The sequence below is a fragment of the Tiliqua scincoides genome, chromosome 5 (genome assembly GCF_035046505.1).
Source record: "Tiliqua scincoides isolate rTilSci1 chromosome 5, rTilSci1.hap2, whole genome shotgun sequence".
Lineage (NCBI taxonomy): Eukaryota > Metazoa > Chordata > Lepidosauria > Squamata > Scincidae > Tiliqua > Tiliqua scincoides.
The window spans coordinates 139,059,845-139,072,736 of record NC_089825.1 but is presented as its reverse complement, the minus strand read 5'-3'; positions in this window follow the sequence as shown (position 1 = coordinate 139,072,736).

Genomic DNA, 12,892 nt, shown 5'->3' with positions numbered 1-12,892 from the left:
CAGGTAAACTGGGCCAGCAGTGTCAGCTAAAATGCATATTAGCTCCTTGGTGCCAGAGCCTGTCTAGCAACTTTCAAGTGAAGTTTACCTAAGTTAATGCTAAATACAGGTATAATCCAAAGTTTTGGTACAAAATACAGAAGTTACTGGAATTACATTCAGGAAAGCAAACACAAACTGAAGATACAATGGAAAATAATAGAAAGAATAGGAAATAAAAATGCTACACTAAAACAACTTCATCCAAAGAAATCATACATGCTCATAACAGCTCATTATTCATCGGCCGTGAGTCCCCTCAGCAGGTCCAACTCCAACATATTCTTCAGCATCAGGTGAGCAAGGTGTTCTTCATCTTCCAGCAGCTGTCTTCTAGGCGACGTAGTGTATAATCAGTGACCTGACAAGCTTGTACCTCCCATGTTGAATCTCCATCTGTTCATCTGGGGGCATGTGGCGAGGGACCGGTGTAACCTCTGTCTTGCCATCTCTTTCTTCAGTGAGTGTACACAGGTTGAGGAAAAGAGGTATGGTCTCCTTCGCAGCCAAGTTGCCTCCACCATTTGTCTCAGTTCAGAGGAGCACAGGCAGGAACCATCTTCAGGTCTGCACCAGCATTGGTTGGAAGTTAGGTCCATGTAGCGCTGGACTTGCGTGAGCTTGTCCAGTGGATGTGTTGGTTGGAGTTAGCTGCACTGACCGTGCTTTGGAGCTCACTGCAGATGATAATGGTAAAGCACTCATGATTTCTGAGTATTAAGCAGAAAAGAAAAGTTAGCAAAGCAAAACACATACTCAAGGGGTCAATGTGGTTTCTTAAGCAGTGTATTTCAGGGTACACTTTCTCTGCGTTGGAACACATTCGAGACATCTCAAAAGGATATACGGTATTGGAAATGGGAAAAGTGCAAAAGAGAGCAACTAGGATGATTGCTGGGCTGGGGCACCTCCCCTATGAGGAAAGGCCACAGCGCCTGAGCTCCCTTAGCCCAGAAAAGAGACACCTGAAGGGGAACATGATTGAGACATACAAAATCATGCATGGGGAGGACACAGTGGACAGAGAGATGCTCTCCGTGCACTCTCACATAACACCAAAACCAGGGGACATTCACTCAAAATTGAGTGTGGGGAGAGATGAGTTAGGACAGACAAAAGAAAATATTTGTTTACTCCGTGTGTGGTAGGTCTGTGGAACTCCTTGCCACAGGATGTGATGGCGGCATCTGGCCTGGATGCCTTCAAAAGGGGATTGGACAAGTCTCTGGAGGAAAAATCCACCACTGGCCACAAGTGATCATGTGTATGTGCACCCCCCTGATTCTAGAAATGGGCTATGTCAGATGCAAGGGAGGGCACCAGGGTGCAGGTCTCTTGTGCCCCTACATTCAAACAGTTAAACACAACTAGCATAGCTATTAGCACTTGGAATAAATTAAAGGTTAAAGTTATTTTTGACCCTTGTTACCAAAACTTTTTAGTGAACTTGATCTTAGATGTTCAGGTCCTTTCTTTGTTTTCTCACCCTCCTTTGCCTAGACACTCTTGTTGATATCAAACGTTCAGATACTGCACATACTTCAGACTCTTTTAGCTGCTTTGGTCTCAAACAAAGATAAGATGCAACAATTTACTAAACATAGGAAACTTAAAACATTGTGAGAATAGCAGTTCAGGGAGTGCAATATTGGAATAGTGGCAATTTGCTAGCTTTAAACCTGCACACATACATTGATTTACGACAATAAACAACAATAATACATATTGTGACTTCTGCCAAAACACCATGAAGGCACTCTGTACATGTATGGTTCTTCTGGAGAAGGTGACAGGCCAAGCTTTGTCTCATAGCCTATTACTGTAGGAGTCCTCTTTAGATTTGAGAAAATACAATCAATTGTTTTGAGAGAGATATGTCAGTTGCTTGGCTATGTCTGGTACTCTGAGTCAGTTTCTCTTAGCTCAAAGTTCCTTTGGTCAGACCACATGGCCCTTAATTCTATTTTCCCTCTCTCTCTTTTTCTTGGACTGTTCAACCTTAAAGGGCTGGTGTTGTTACAGAACTCTGTACGTGGCCTGCTTGTTGGTTGGTTTGCTGTAGGAACTAGAGAAGAGGTAATAACAGTACACAAATACAAATACAGTAGCAGAAAGACACTGTGCTAACTTTGCTTACATTCTTGTTGAGCACAGAAGGTTAGGTGTTTTAACACATTCTCCACAGACAAAGTAAACAGGTTGTCCAGGGCTACCTCTGATTGAGTGCAATTTCTTATCATTAAGACAGAGGAAAACTGGAACACATCATGAACTTTACATACTACAGTCAGCCAAATCTGACTTTTTTTTTTCTTTTCTTTTCTTTTCATATTCAGAACTCTTTTGATTCCCTGGGGGCTGGAGAGAACCTGGGTTTTTTCCTTCAAGGAGGACACAAGTTGGTCCTGCAAATACTTGCACAGTTCATTCCTCTTCTATTTTCTTTCTCTTCCCCCCCTTTTTTTTCTTAACATATAAGTAGAATTAAGAGAATGCAAAATTTTAATTGCACCACAATACTTTTTACAATGGGGTGAAAGCTTAACATTAAGAGATTATTTGCTGAGGGACTGTAACCCTTGAAAATATCCATCATCGATGGAACAAAACATTTTGTCCAATTATCTTAGGGTTATTCTTCATGTTCCCTCCCTCTTGGATGAGGGGGGGGGGTTTGTGTGAAAATAAAGCACATTTGATAAGAGTACTCTTACATGTTTAAAAACAGAAAAAAAGGAACCATGGTACCAAAAATGATAATGAGCTCAATATACAAAAATAATAAAAAATTGTTGCAACGAATATCAGGCCTATTACAGAAAGGAAGTCAACAGACATATGGACTTCAGATAGACTTCACTATAAGTAGAAAAAAACAAGAACAAAGACAGACAAAGCGCTTCTTTCATACCACACACACACATCCAACAAACATATAGAACATTTTAGTATTTATATGTATATAAGCAGAGAACATAAGTAGAATTAAAAGAATTTGTCATGACAATCTTTCCTTTAGAAAAAGAAATACTTCATTAGTATTAAACCAAACTAAAATATATACAGATATAGGCGTCAGGGCTTAGTTCCTGTAAAGGAAATGAGATTACGTAAATTTGTCCTCTGGAGGGCAAATGCTGTTTTCTTTGTCTTTATTTGTTGCTGAAACAAAAAGAGTTAAAACAAAAGATAGCCATTGCAAAGTTAGGCATTTAGAGGCTTTTTCCTTGTTCCCTAGGAACAATGCTTCTTAGTTGCTGGAACACACACACAAAAAAAGGGTTAAAACAAAAGATTGCTACTAGTTTGCACTCTGTGCATGCCTTGAGGCACAAAGGCTAGGAGGGTTTCTCCAGCTTTCCTTTCTCTTGGAGGGGGGGAAACAAAAAGCACAGACTTCCTGCATTTCATACCTGTGAAATCCAAAAGTTATTAAGAATGATTAAAGGTAGTATTTAAAGAGAAACACACTTTTGACAACTGTCTAGGTTGGTTGCAGCTGCAATTAGTCTTTTTTAGTTACCTAAATAGGTAGGAAGCAAATCATGGTTATTATTGTAGCTGGAAACTATACTTTAGGGTCTCTCTAAATCATTCTGAGCATTTTTAGCTTGTATTCTGACCCCTAGGGTCTCACTGACTCAGTTTTGCTGATCTATATAATGGGCACCTATATTGTCTTGCAGGCTGTGTTTCTTAAGCAAACATGCAGTGCAGTTTGTTCTTACGTAAGTGCATTAAAAAACACTAAGTTCAAATGAGCCTGATTCTGAGCACCCATGAACAAGACAGCGAATTGTATCTTGTCTCTCAGAAAAGGGAAGGCATAACACATCATATGAAATTGCCAAGCAGATAAAAGGGAGGGATGTCAGGAACACTGAGGGGAAGGGGCAGGCAAGCAGAACACTGAGTACTTTGGAGGAGAGAAGGAGGGGGCCTTGTTGAAACTCAGGAAAGATTCAATGTCTAATGCCTTCCTGAAACTAAGGAGACCTGGTTAACAACATATGGAAATTACCTTTTGCTGAAAGGTACTGAGCTGGTCAGTAATGCACCTATTCAGAAGGGTGGGGTTTCCCCTTCCCAGAGACTCAAAGTTATCCAATATGCATTTCAAAGGGTTTCTTCCTTCAGGCCTAGGCTCTGAGTGCCTCATCTTAATTGTCACACGGGCTGGCCTCCTGCCTGGGAGCCTCCTGCCTGGGGTCTCAACTGGACCGGCTGCCCAAAACAGTGACTCACTCATGGCCAATCCTTCAAAACCTTGGGGTTTGCTGCCTTGACACACACACACACTCATATTCTCATTCGTATCTCAGTCACACAACACTCAGTCAGGCAGAGAACCACGTGGCCTTGCTCTGAAGCCACGGAGATGGGCAAACACACACAACACAGCAAAATGTACAGTAATACAAACACAATCACCCTCCCCACTGAGGTTTCCCACTAAAACCTCCCTTCAAACTTCAGGATCCCCACCCTGGGAACCCACAGAGAATTCTCACATAAGCGCACTGTACCTTCCCGCAGGTGAAGTTCCGTTCTCCTGGGCTCTTTCTTGCGCAGAAGGAGACAGATTCAGAGACAACCCAGCGCCAGGACACACACAAGGGGTGCAGGAGCCGACTCATTTTATCTTCTGGTGGTGCGCTGTCCCCTACAGTGATTTCGTCTTGATCCTTGCAGAGCCTTGCCTTCCAATCCCAGTCACGGCACCATAAACTGACCCCTAATGAACACACACACGGTTCTTTGGATTTTGGAGAGGCAATCAAACAGGCGACAGGAGAATTCAAAGAACTTCTTAACGTTTACTCTTTTGCAAACGGGACCTCCACACCCTTGAAGGACCCCGAAGCATTACAATAATGCAGGTTTCATAGGGAAAAATAACATACAGGCAGACGCCCAAAACAACATTTGGCATGTTATCAGTACAGGATGTTGATCTGAGGATGGCAATTCAATACACATCGGCAGTTTGTTTACAGAGATATCCGTTAGAGGGGGTCTGGCACTCATCGCTTTTACCCTAACCTTTTTATCCTCGTTTGTTGATTGCCCTTGTCTAGGACCTTTCTGTTCACCCTTGGAGGCTCATATCACAGTTAACTGGTTCTCTGAGAGGGATAGCTTTTTTGGTCAGGGAAGAGCCTTATGGGTGAACTGGGCATCTTGGGATATTTCCATATTGTGAGCTGGGCATATTGTTATCAGTTTGCCAAGACGAATGGCCCAGTGTGATCCAGGCCTTGTGCTGACTGCACAAATGGCTGGAGGCAAAAGGAGTGCAGATCCCATTCCAGAGCAGGTGGGTCAGCAGAGGAGGTGCTCCGAGGAAGGGTCAGGCTGGGAGGCATGTCGAGGGTGAGCCTCAGTGACAGTGGTGGTGCCAGTAGGCTAAGCCCCCAGACTGGGTCAAATGCAGTCGCTTGGATCTACTCAGATCTATGTCAGCAGCAAAGCTGGTTTCTTAAAAGACGGAAGAGTTTAAAATGTAGAAGGAAATAGATCAAAAGAGGCAAAATGGATACTTGATTAGAGAGACACACTGTCCAATCCCATCCCCTGCCACTCTAAAGGTGGAGGTGCACACTGCATGCTCTGGGGGGAGCTGGAGGTTTCTGGTGGTGCACACACACAGTCGCTAGGCACTCACGCTCCATTGCATGCGCTGTCACTGATTCTGTCGTGGAGAGGAATTCCAGTGGCGGAAAACTAGCTCTATCAACAGAAGGTGCCCATAGGATTGGGCCTTAGGGCTGCATGGCTATTCACATTGACCTGGAAGTAACCCCAACTAAACACAATGAGGAGACATGCATATGGTGGCAAAGTAAAGAATCATAGAATCTTAGAGCTGGAAAGGACCTAAAGGGTCATCTAGTCCAACCCCTGCCTGGAAGCAGGAAATCCTCTTAGAGCATCTCCAAAATAAAACAAAACCAGTTTTTAATGAAGCAATCCCAGCACTATAAGGGGATCTGTTTGTCACTTTCTACCCTTGAAGGTCATCAAGGCATGAGCAAAGGGCTCTTCCATGACAGAAACCTCTCAAGCCAGCCTTCCCTTCTCAGGATTTGGGGAACTGAAGCTCCACTTTTCTCATTGGCTTGTTCCAGGAGAAGAAAATGTCATCCTGTTCAACCACACTTAGACTATGGGAAGATGAGTGGACACATCCAGCGGGCCAGGTGATCAGATCCCTTCTGACTTCTGTTCAGAAGGAACTAGTGTGATAGGGTTATATTATTGTCCATCTCTTTTTCTTGTTGGGCCATCAAAAGATGTTACCAGGAATTCCTTGCCTGTAACTGGGCATAGCGAGAGCTAGAAAGTTCATAAAAGCAGAGCTGCATATGGGCCCATCAACCTGATTTTAAGCACAAGTAAGGGCTATGCAAAGAGCATGAAGCATTCCCATTCACCATACTGAATATGAACCAGAGCCTAAGACTACATGATTGTCTCATTTCAGCCTAATTCCGAAGAACTTCCAGCATCCCCTTGCCATGAAGTTTGCCAGCTTCGAAATCGAGAAAGATGTCAACCTCTTGACAAACAAGACATTGAATTTTTTATTGATTGAAAATGCTAACAATGCCAGGGGGTCCTGTTTTGCAACTATGCATCTCCTTTTCACACATCAGGGGCATCCCCTTAATTACGTCTGTAGCAAGGATAAGAAACTCATTGTCATCATTGGGGGGCTCATTCCTCAAAATTTGAAGCTGATGCCTCACATCTTAAATATCTACAGGATCCCACAGGTAGGTATGTTTCATAATCAGGAGAGAGGTACGGCCACTTGGATTGCTAGGAGAGCAGACCATCTGGGCTACAACAAGTGAAGACAGAAGACTCAGCTCTGCCCATTTAGCGCATACCTTGGAGTCAAATGTTAATCAAGTGTTGTGTGAGAATGTCAAACCCTGATTACGTTTTTAAAAAGCCACTTTAAGGAGGGAATAAGTTGTACTGAATTAGCAGCAAATCTACGTAGGCAAAATATTTTCTCCGATACCTTACCTTGAGGAGGCCTCCATGAAAGCCCCACATTGCAGGATGTAGTGCATAATCGAATGACAGCTGAATCAAAACTGGAAAGTTGGACAGGATTGGGTCCTGAGAGCCCAAGCCTATGCCTGTCTACTCAGAAGTAAGTCCCATGATAGTCAATGACACTTGCTCCCAGGAAAGTGCGGAAAGGATTGTAGGCTGAATGACTAATCCTAATCCTTTTGGTCATCCTGCCCAAAACACTACACCCAAAATTGAGACTTCCACATTTTCCATACAGGATAAAGTACAAAAAGATCTACTATATAACCTGCCAGGCATGTGAGAGAGGACCTTTTTATTTAGGAATAATGGGAGATGTTTGTCTGCCCTAAAAAGCTCATTGCCTTTCCCCTTAGCTCAATTATGGCTTCTTTGACTCTGCACTGATTGACAGAACTCAGTTCCCGTCTCTGTACCAGATGGTCCCAAATGCAAGATCTCAGTACACTGGGATTGTTCGACTGATTAGACATTTCAAATGGAACTGGATTGGCCTCCTCGTTTCAGACAATGACACTGGAGAAACATTTCTGAGGACTCTCATTCTCAGGCTCCTCCAAAACAACATTTGTGTGGCTTTTACAGAAGTTCTTTCAGAACTAAAGACATTTGTGGAAGAGAACGAACCCTTTTATGACCGTTTAGAAGGAGTAAGATCTATTGTCTCTATGTCCAGGAGCAACGTGATTGTTGTACATGGAGATTCACTATCTATGGAGAGTTTGCGATTTGTTCTAGTAGTATATGAAAATGGAAAGCAAGACCCAACAGAGAAAGTTTGGATCATGACATCTCAGTGGGATTTTGCAACCGTATTAAACCCGCTTTTATTCACACCCAAATCCTTCAATGGTACCTTGTCCTTCACACCCCACACAAAGGACGTGCCTGGATATGAAGACTTCCTTAAGGCAATAAATCCACATCAGCCTCCGTTTTCTTTCTTATACGAGTTTTGGTCAATTGCATTTCGGTGTTCACTCCCCAAGTTCAACTGGTATCTACCAAACACAGGGAACTGCACTGGGGAGGAGAAGCTGAGCAGTCTCCCCAGTTCCATATTTGAAATGAAAATGTCCGGTGAGAGCTACAGTATCTACAATGCTGCTCATGCCGTAGCACATGCTCTCCAATCCATGTACTCTTCAATATCCAAGCATAGATTAAAGGGAACTGGAGGCACAGGGGATGTTTGGGCTGTTCAGCCATGGCAGGTAGGATTTTCCTGTAAGCCTCTACTGTGTATGGTCTCCCCTGCAATCCCATGGATGGACTTGGATCCACTCTTGCAATGCAACTGGACTGAGCGAGAAGTGAGACAATATTTTCACTTTAGTTTGTCTAAGCCCGAGTCCTTTCCATTTGGAAAGGGACTTAATTTAGAGGAGCAGTAGATTGAAGGATTACTATTGGGGTTATTAAATGAATTGTGAATTCTGGTGGAAATGGGGACTGGGAATAGGAGGAGGGGGTGAGAATAACTCTGAGAAAGTTTAACTATGTAAAGTTTATAATCATCACATACAAAAAAATATTCTCGTGCATTTTGCTTGTATGCAGTCTTTCAGGAAATGTTCACAGTATATATTTTCTGGCCCTGATTATTATTCATTTCATGTCATGACTACTACTGAAAATAATTTTGTCATATACAGGGGGAGGTGTCAAAAATGTATGGGCCCCAGGTGTCCAATGACCTAGCCTTGCGACTCCATGTATAATCAGAGTCTCTTCATTACCAGAAGGTCAAGGTCGCAGATTCCAGTGATTTCAAAAGAACTTTTACTCAACTGTTTACCCCTAAGTATTATTTTTATTTTTCTCCAATCAGCTTCACCACTTTCTGAGAAACGTTCGCTTCAACAATAGTGCGGGCGAAGAAATATTCTTTGATAAAAATGGGGAACTGGCATCAGGTTTTGATATTGTCAACACCATCACATTCCATAATCTGTCTTTCCATAGAGTCAGGGTAGGAAAGATGGACTCCTGGGCTCCTGAAGGAGAAGAGTTTGCCATTAATGGAAGCGCCATTGTGTGGAATCAGAAGTTTGAGCAGGTGGGAATGATCTTGTATGTATTTCCTGAGCTATCGTTCCATAATTGCAGAAGAACATGGAAGTACTCTTCAGCAGATGTCTGGGAATTCATATTCCTGTGCATGCTGCACTTACTCTGAAGCAAGCCCTATGGCATTCACTGGGATTTATTCTGGATCTGTCAGACTTCTGTGGTTATCATAACGGTGATGCAAGAATAACACGGACAAATGGGGCAGGCTTGCTATAATGAATAACATTACAATAGGATGTAGAATAGGATGAATCACCATGGATAATACATGCAAAGCTCATGTATGCCCAGGCATATGATATCTATGCTCTTTTGTCTTTGTGTTTATCCATATCTTCCTAGGAATTGTGATGCTGAATTGAATATGGTGAAGAGGTGGTACGTCAGGTAAGTAACCATGGAAGGAAAACATCTGGATTCATATATAGAACAATATTGTAAAGACACTTATTAGGTCTACAGCCTGCCTACGTAAACCACCTTGAGTAATATCTGGCAAGAAACATATATAAATATAGAAGTAAATCAATCAGAATATGAGGTCAGAGGAGCACATGTCAAATATAGATGTGACGTATATGTCATTACTGTATTCTCGTGCAAAACAAACCAAATATTATAGCAATGAGAAAACAGTTGATGTCCATATTAAACCACTTTCCTTTGGGTTTTTTGAAGATGCTGCCCCGATCGACATGTACTGAGAGCTGCCATCCTGGACAGACAAAGGTGGTACGCCAGGGGGAGCAGATCTGTTGCTATGACTGTGCTCAGTGCTCTGAAGGGAGGATTTCCAGCCAACTGGGTAAGTGAAGAAGGTGATGCTCCATCCAATCGGTGTTCCAGAAGTTTGTGGAAATGAGCTGCTCAAAGGTCTTCCAGCCCAATCTTGTCTTTCCCAGCACTCAGAGGAACTGTGGAATCAAGGAGCCTTTGTCCCCTTCCCCCGAGGTATGTCTCAAGTCCTGCTATGGGGCTTCTCATGTTTGCACCAGCTATTTTGCTGGCACAGATGTGAGAACCTTCATGTCAAGATATTAGGTCCTACAGAGAGGATAGAATCTGGTGGAGGAGGCCTCTGCCGCTCCCACTCCCCTCCCACCCCATCTCTTCCCCAATTCCCACGCTCAGAATGGAATCCCAAAACCGAAAGGCCATACCACTGCCTGGTGGTCCCACTTATCTCCACACAGTCACATGGCATTCTTCATCCAGAACTACCTACTCCAAGGGTGCCGTAAATGTGCTTTACGACATATTTACAGCACCGGTGCTATGAACCTTTGGGATTGGACCCTTAGGGCCCAATCCTCAATTCATCATACTGATGCAGTCAGTAAAGCAACAGTTCAGCAGAACGTATGGCCCAGTCCTATGGAACTGTTATGACAGTGGGGCAGGTGTTTACTGTTGTAAAAGGCCCAGTGATGGTGTGAAGCTGGTGCCACCACTGGGCCAAAGCAAGCATCAGCTTCAAAGCAGCTGCAGATCCGGAACCACATTGCTGCAGATGCTGGTAAGTCAGAAGTGGAACTTGTTGTGGATGAGGAGAGATCAGTCCAGGGAAGAGAGGAGGTGGATCCTGGTGGCAGCAACATGCACCAGGCTCTAATCCTTGAACCTTGCCTCGGAACACTCCCTGACTCTCCTCGGAAGTGCATCAGCAAAATGGAGGAGGAGACCTACAGGTGACTGGGCAGCCTATACACAACTCAGTCCTTGACATGTCGGTAAATCGTCTTCCTAAACTCTGTTTGGCTGAGCAGTGGAGAAGAGGAGGCTGGGCCACTCAGGTGCAAATGCTCCTAAAATCTAAAGCCCTTTCTACGGACATTTTTGTCTTTTCTGAAATAAAACAAATGCTAAGGGAATGGATGTTTAAACTGGATAATGATCAGGATTTAGATATAGTAAGATCTTCAAATTTCTCCCAGTTGTACTGTTTCTTGAAACCAAGACACTCAAGAGTGCAATATTTATGTTCACTAACCTTTGCCTCCTTGAGAAAGGCGTTCACTGAACTGCGTTTTCAAACCATGCCAACTGCAGTTCTAGATGGCAGATATATGTCCATTCCCAGGCATTTGAGGCTTTGTATTTGCGGAGCAGGACAGATTGAAGATATTGTACATTACCTGCTTCATTGTCAGCTTTATCAAAATCCTAGGATAAGATTTTTGGAGCCTATTTTGGCTACCCTTCAAGGGGAGAACACACCTATGAAATTGTATTGGTTACTTTCCGATTATGACCCATCGGTCACCTATAGCGTGGCGCTGTTTGCCAAAGCTGCCAGAACTATTCGTGCCAACTACCTGGGGGAAATAGCAGTAGATTGTAAAGGAGATTCCTTAATATGATGGGTGTAGGTGCCTTTTGTGCTTGATTTTGACCTAATTTTATCATTTTATCATTTTATCATTGTTTGTATCTTTGATGTATTTTTGGATTTACATGTTTTATCTTATTGTGATGGCTATTAGCTAATACAATAAACAATCTTTGACTATACACAACTCTGCTGGCCAGCTATTTGCCCCCCATGACAGCACACACTTCCGAGGCACAGCACAACTGACCTTTGGGTAAAACCTGATGCCGGTTTTACTGAGGGTTGACATTCAAAGGATACCTGGATGTGTTACAAACATGGATGGATGCAAAGAAACATTGGAGTGAGTGATTTCTTTTGTATGTATTAATTAGCACACTTCATCCTATGATTGACTGCACTGTTGCCAGACAGGCTCAGGTGACGCAAGTATACTTTGAACTGTTGAATCCCTGCATGTTTCTTTTAGATGCAGATCACTGCAGTGACTGCCCAGAGGACCAGCATCCAAGCAGGAACCAGGATCACTGTATCCCCAAAGCCATAACCTTTTTGTCCTATGAAGAGCCCCTGGGAATCGTTCTGGCTTCTTCTGCTCAGCTGCTCTCCACCATCACACTTGTGCTCGTGTGGAGCTTCATTCAGCACAGGAACACCCCCATTGTCAAAGCCAACAACTGGAACATCACCTGTGCCCTGCTGTTCTCCCTGCTGTGTTGCTTCCTCTGCACATTTCTGTTCATTGGCCAGCTCAGAAAGGAATCCTGCATTTTCCGGCAGACCTTGTTTGCCATCACTTTCACTGGGGCTGTTTCTTCAGTGTTGGCCAAAACCCTCACTGTGGTCCTGGCCTTCATGGCCACCAGACCAGCCAACAGGATGAGGAAATGGTTAGGGAAGAGATTGGCCATGTCTGTCATCGTGGTGTGTTGTCTGATTCAAACTGGCCTCTGTGCAGCATGGCTGGCAGTGTCTCCCCCCTTGCCAGAGCTTGATGTGCACTCCCTGATAGGTCAGATCATAGTGCAGTGCAATGAAGGCTCAGCCTTCATGTTCTCCATTGTTCTGGGCTACATGGGATTTCTGGCCCTTGTCAGTTTTGTGGTGGCTTTTTTGGCCAGAAGACTGCCTGATACTTTCAATGAGGCCAAGCTGATCACCTTCAGCATGTTAGTCTTTTGCAGTGTTTGGGTGTCCTTTGTGCCAGCCTACCTGAGCACCAAGGGGAAATACATGGTGGCCGTGGAGGTCTTCTCCATCTTGGTCTCTAGTGCTGCATTGTTGGGTTTCATCTTTCTCCCCAAATTCTTCATTCTTGTGTTGAGGCCCCAGCTGAACACCAAGGAGAACTTAGTAAAGAAAAAGAACTTTGTTACCTGA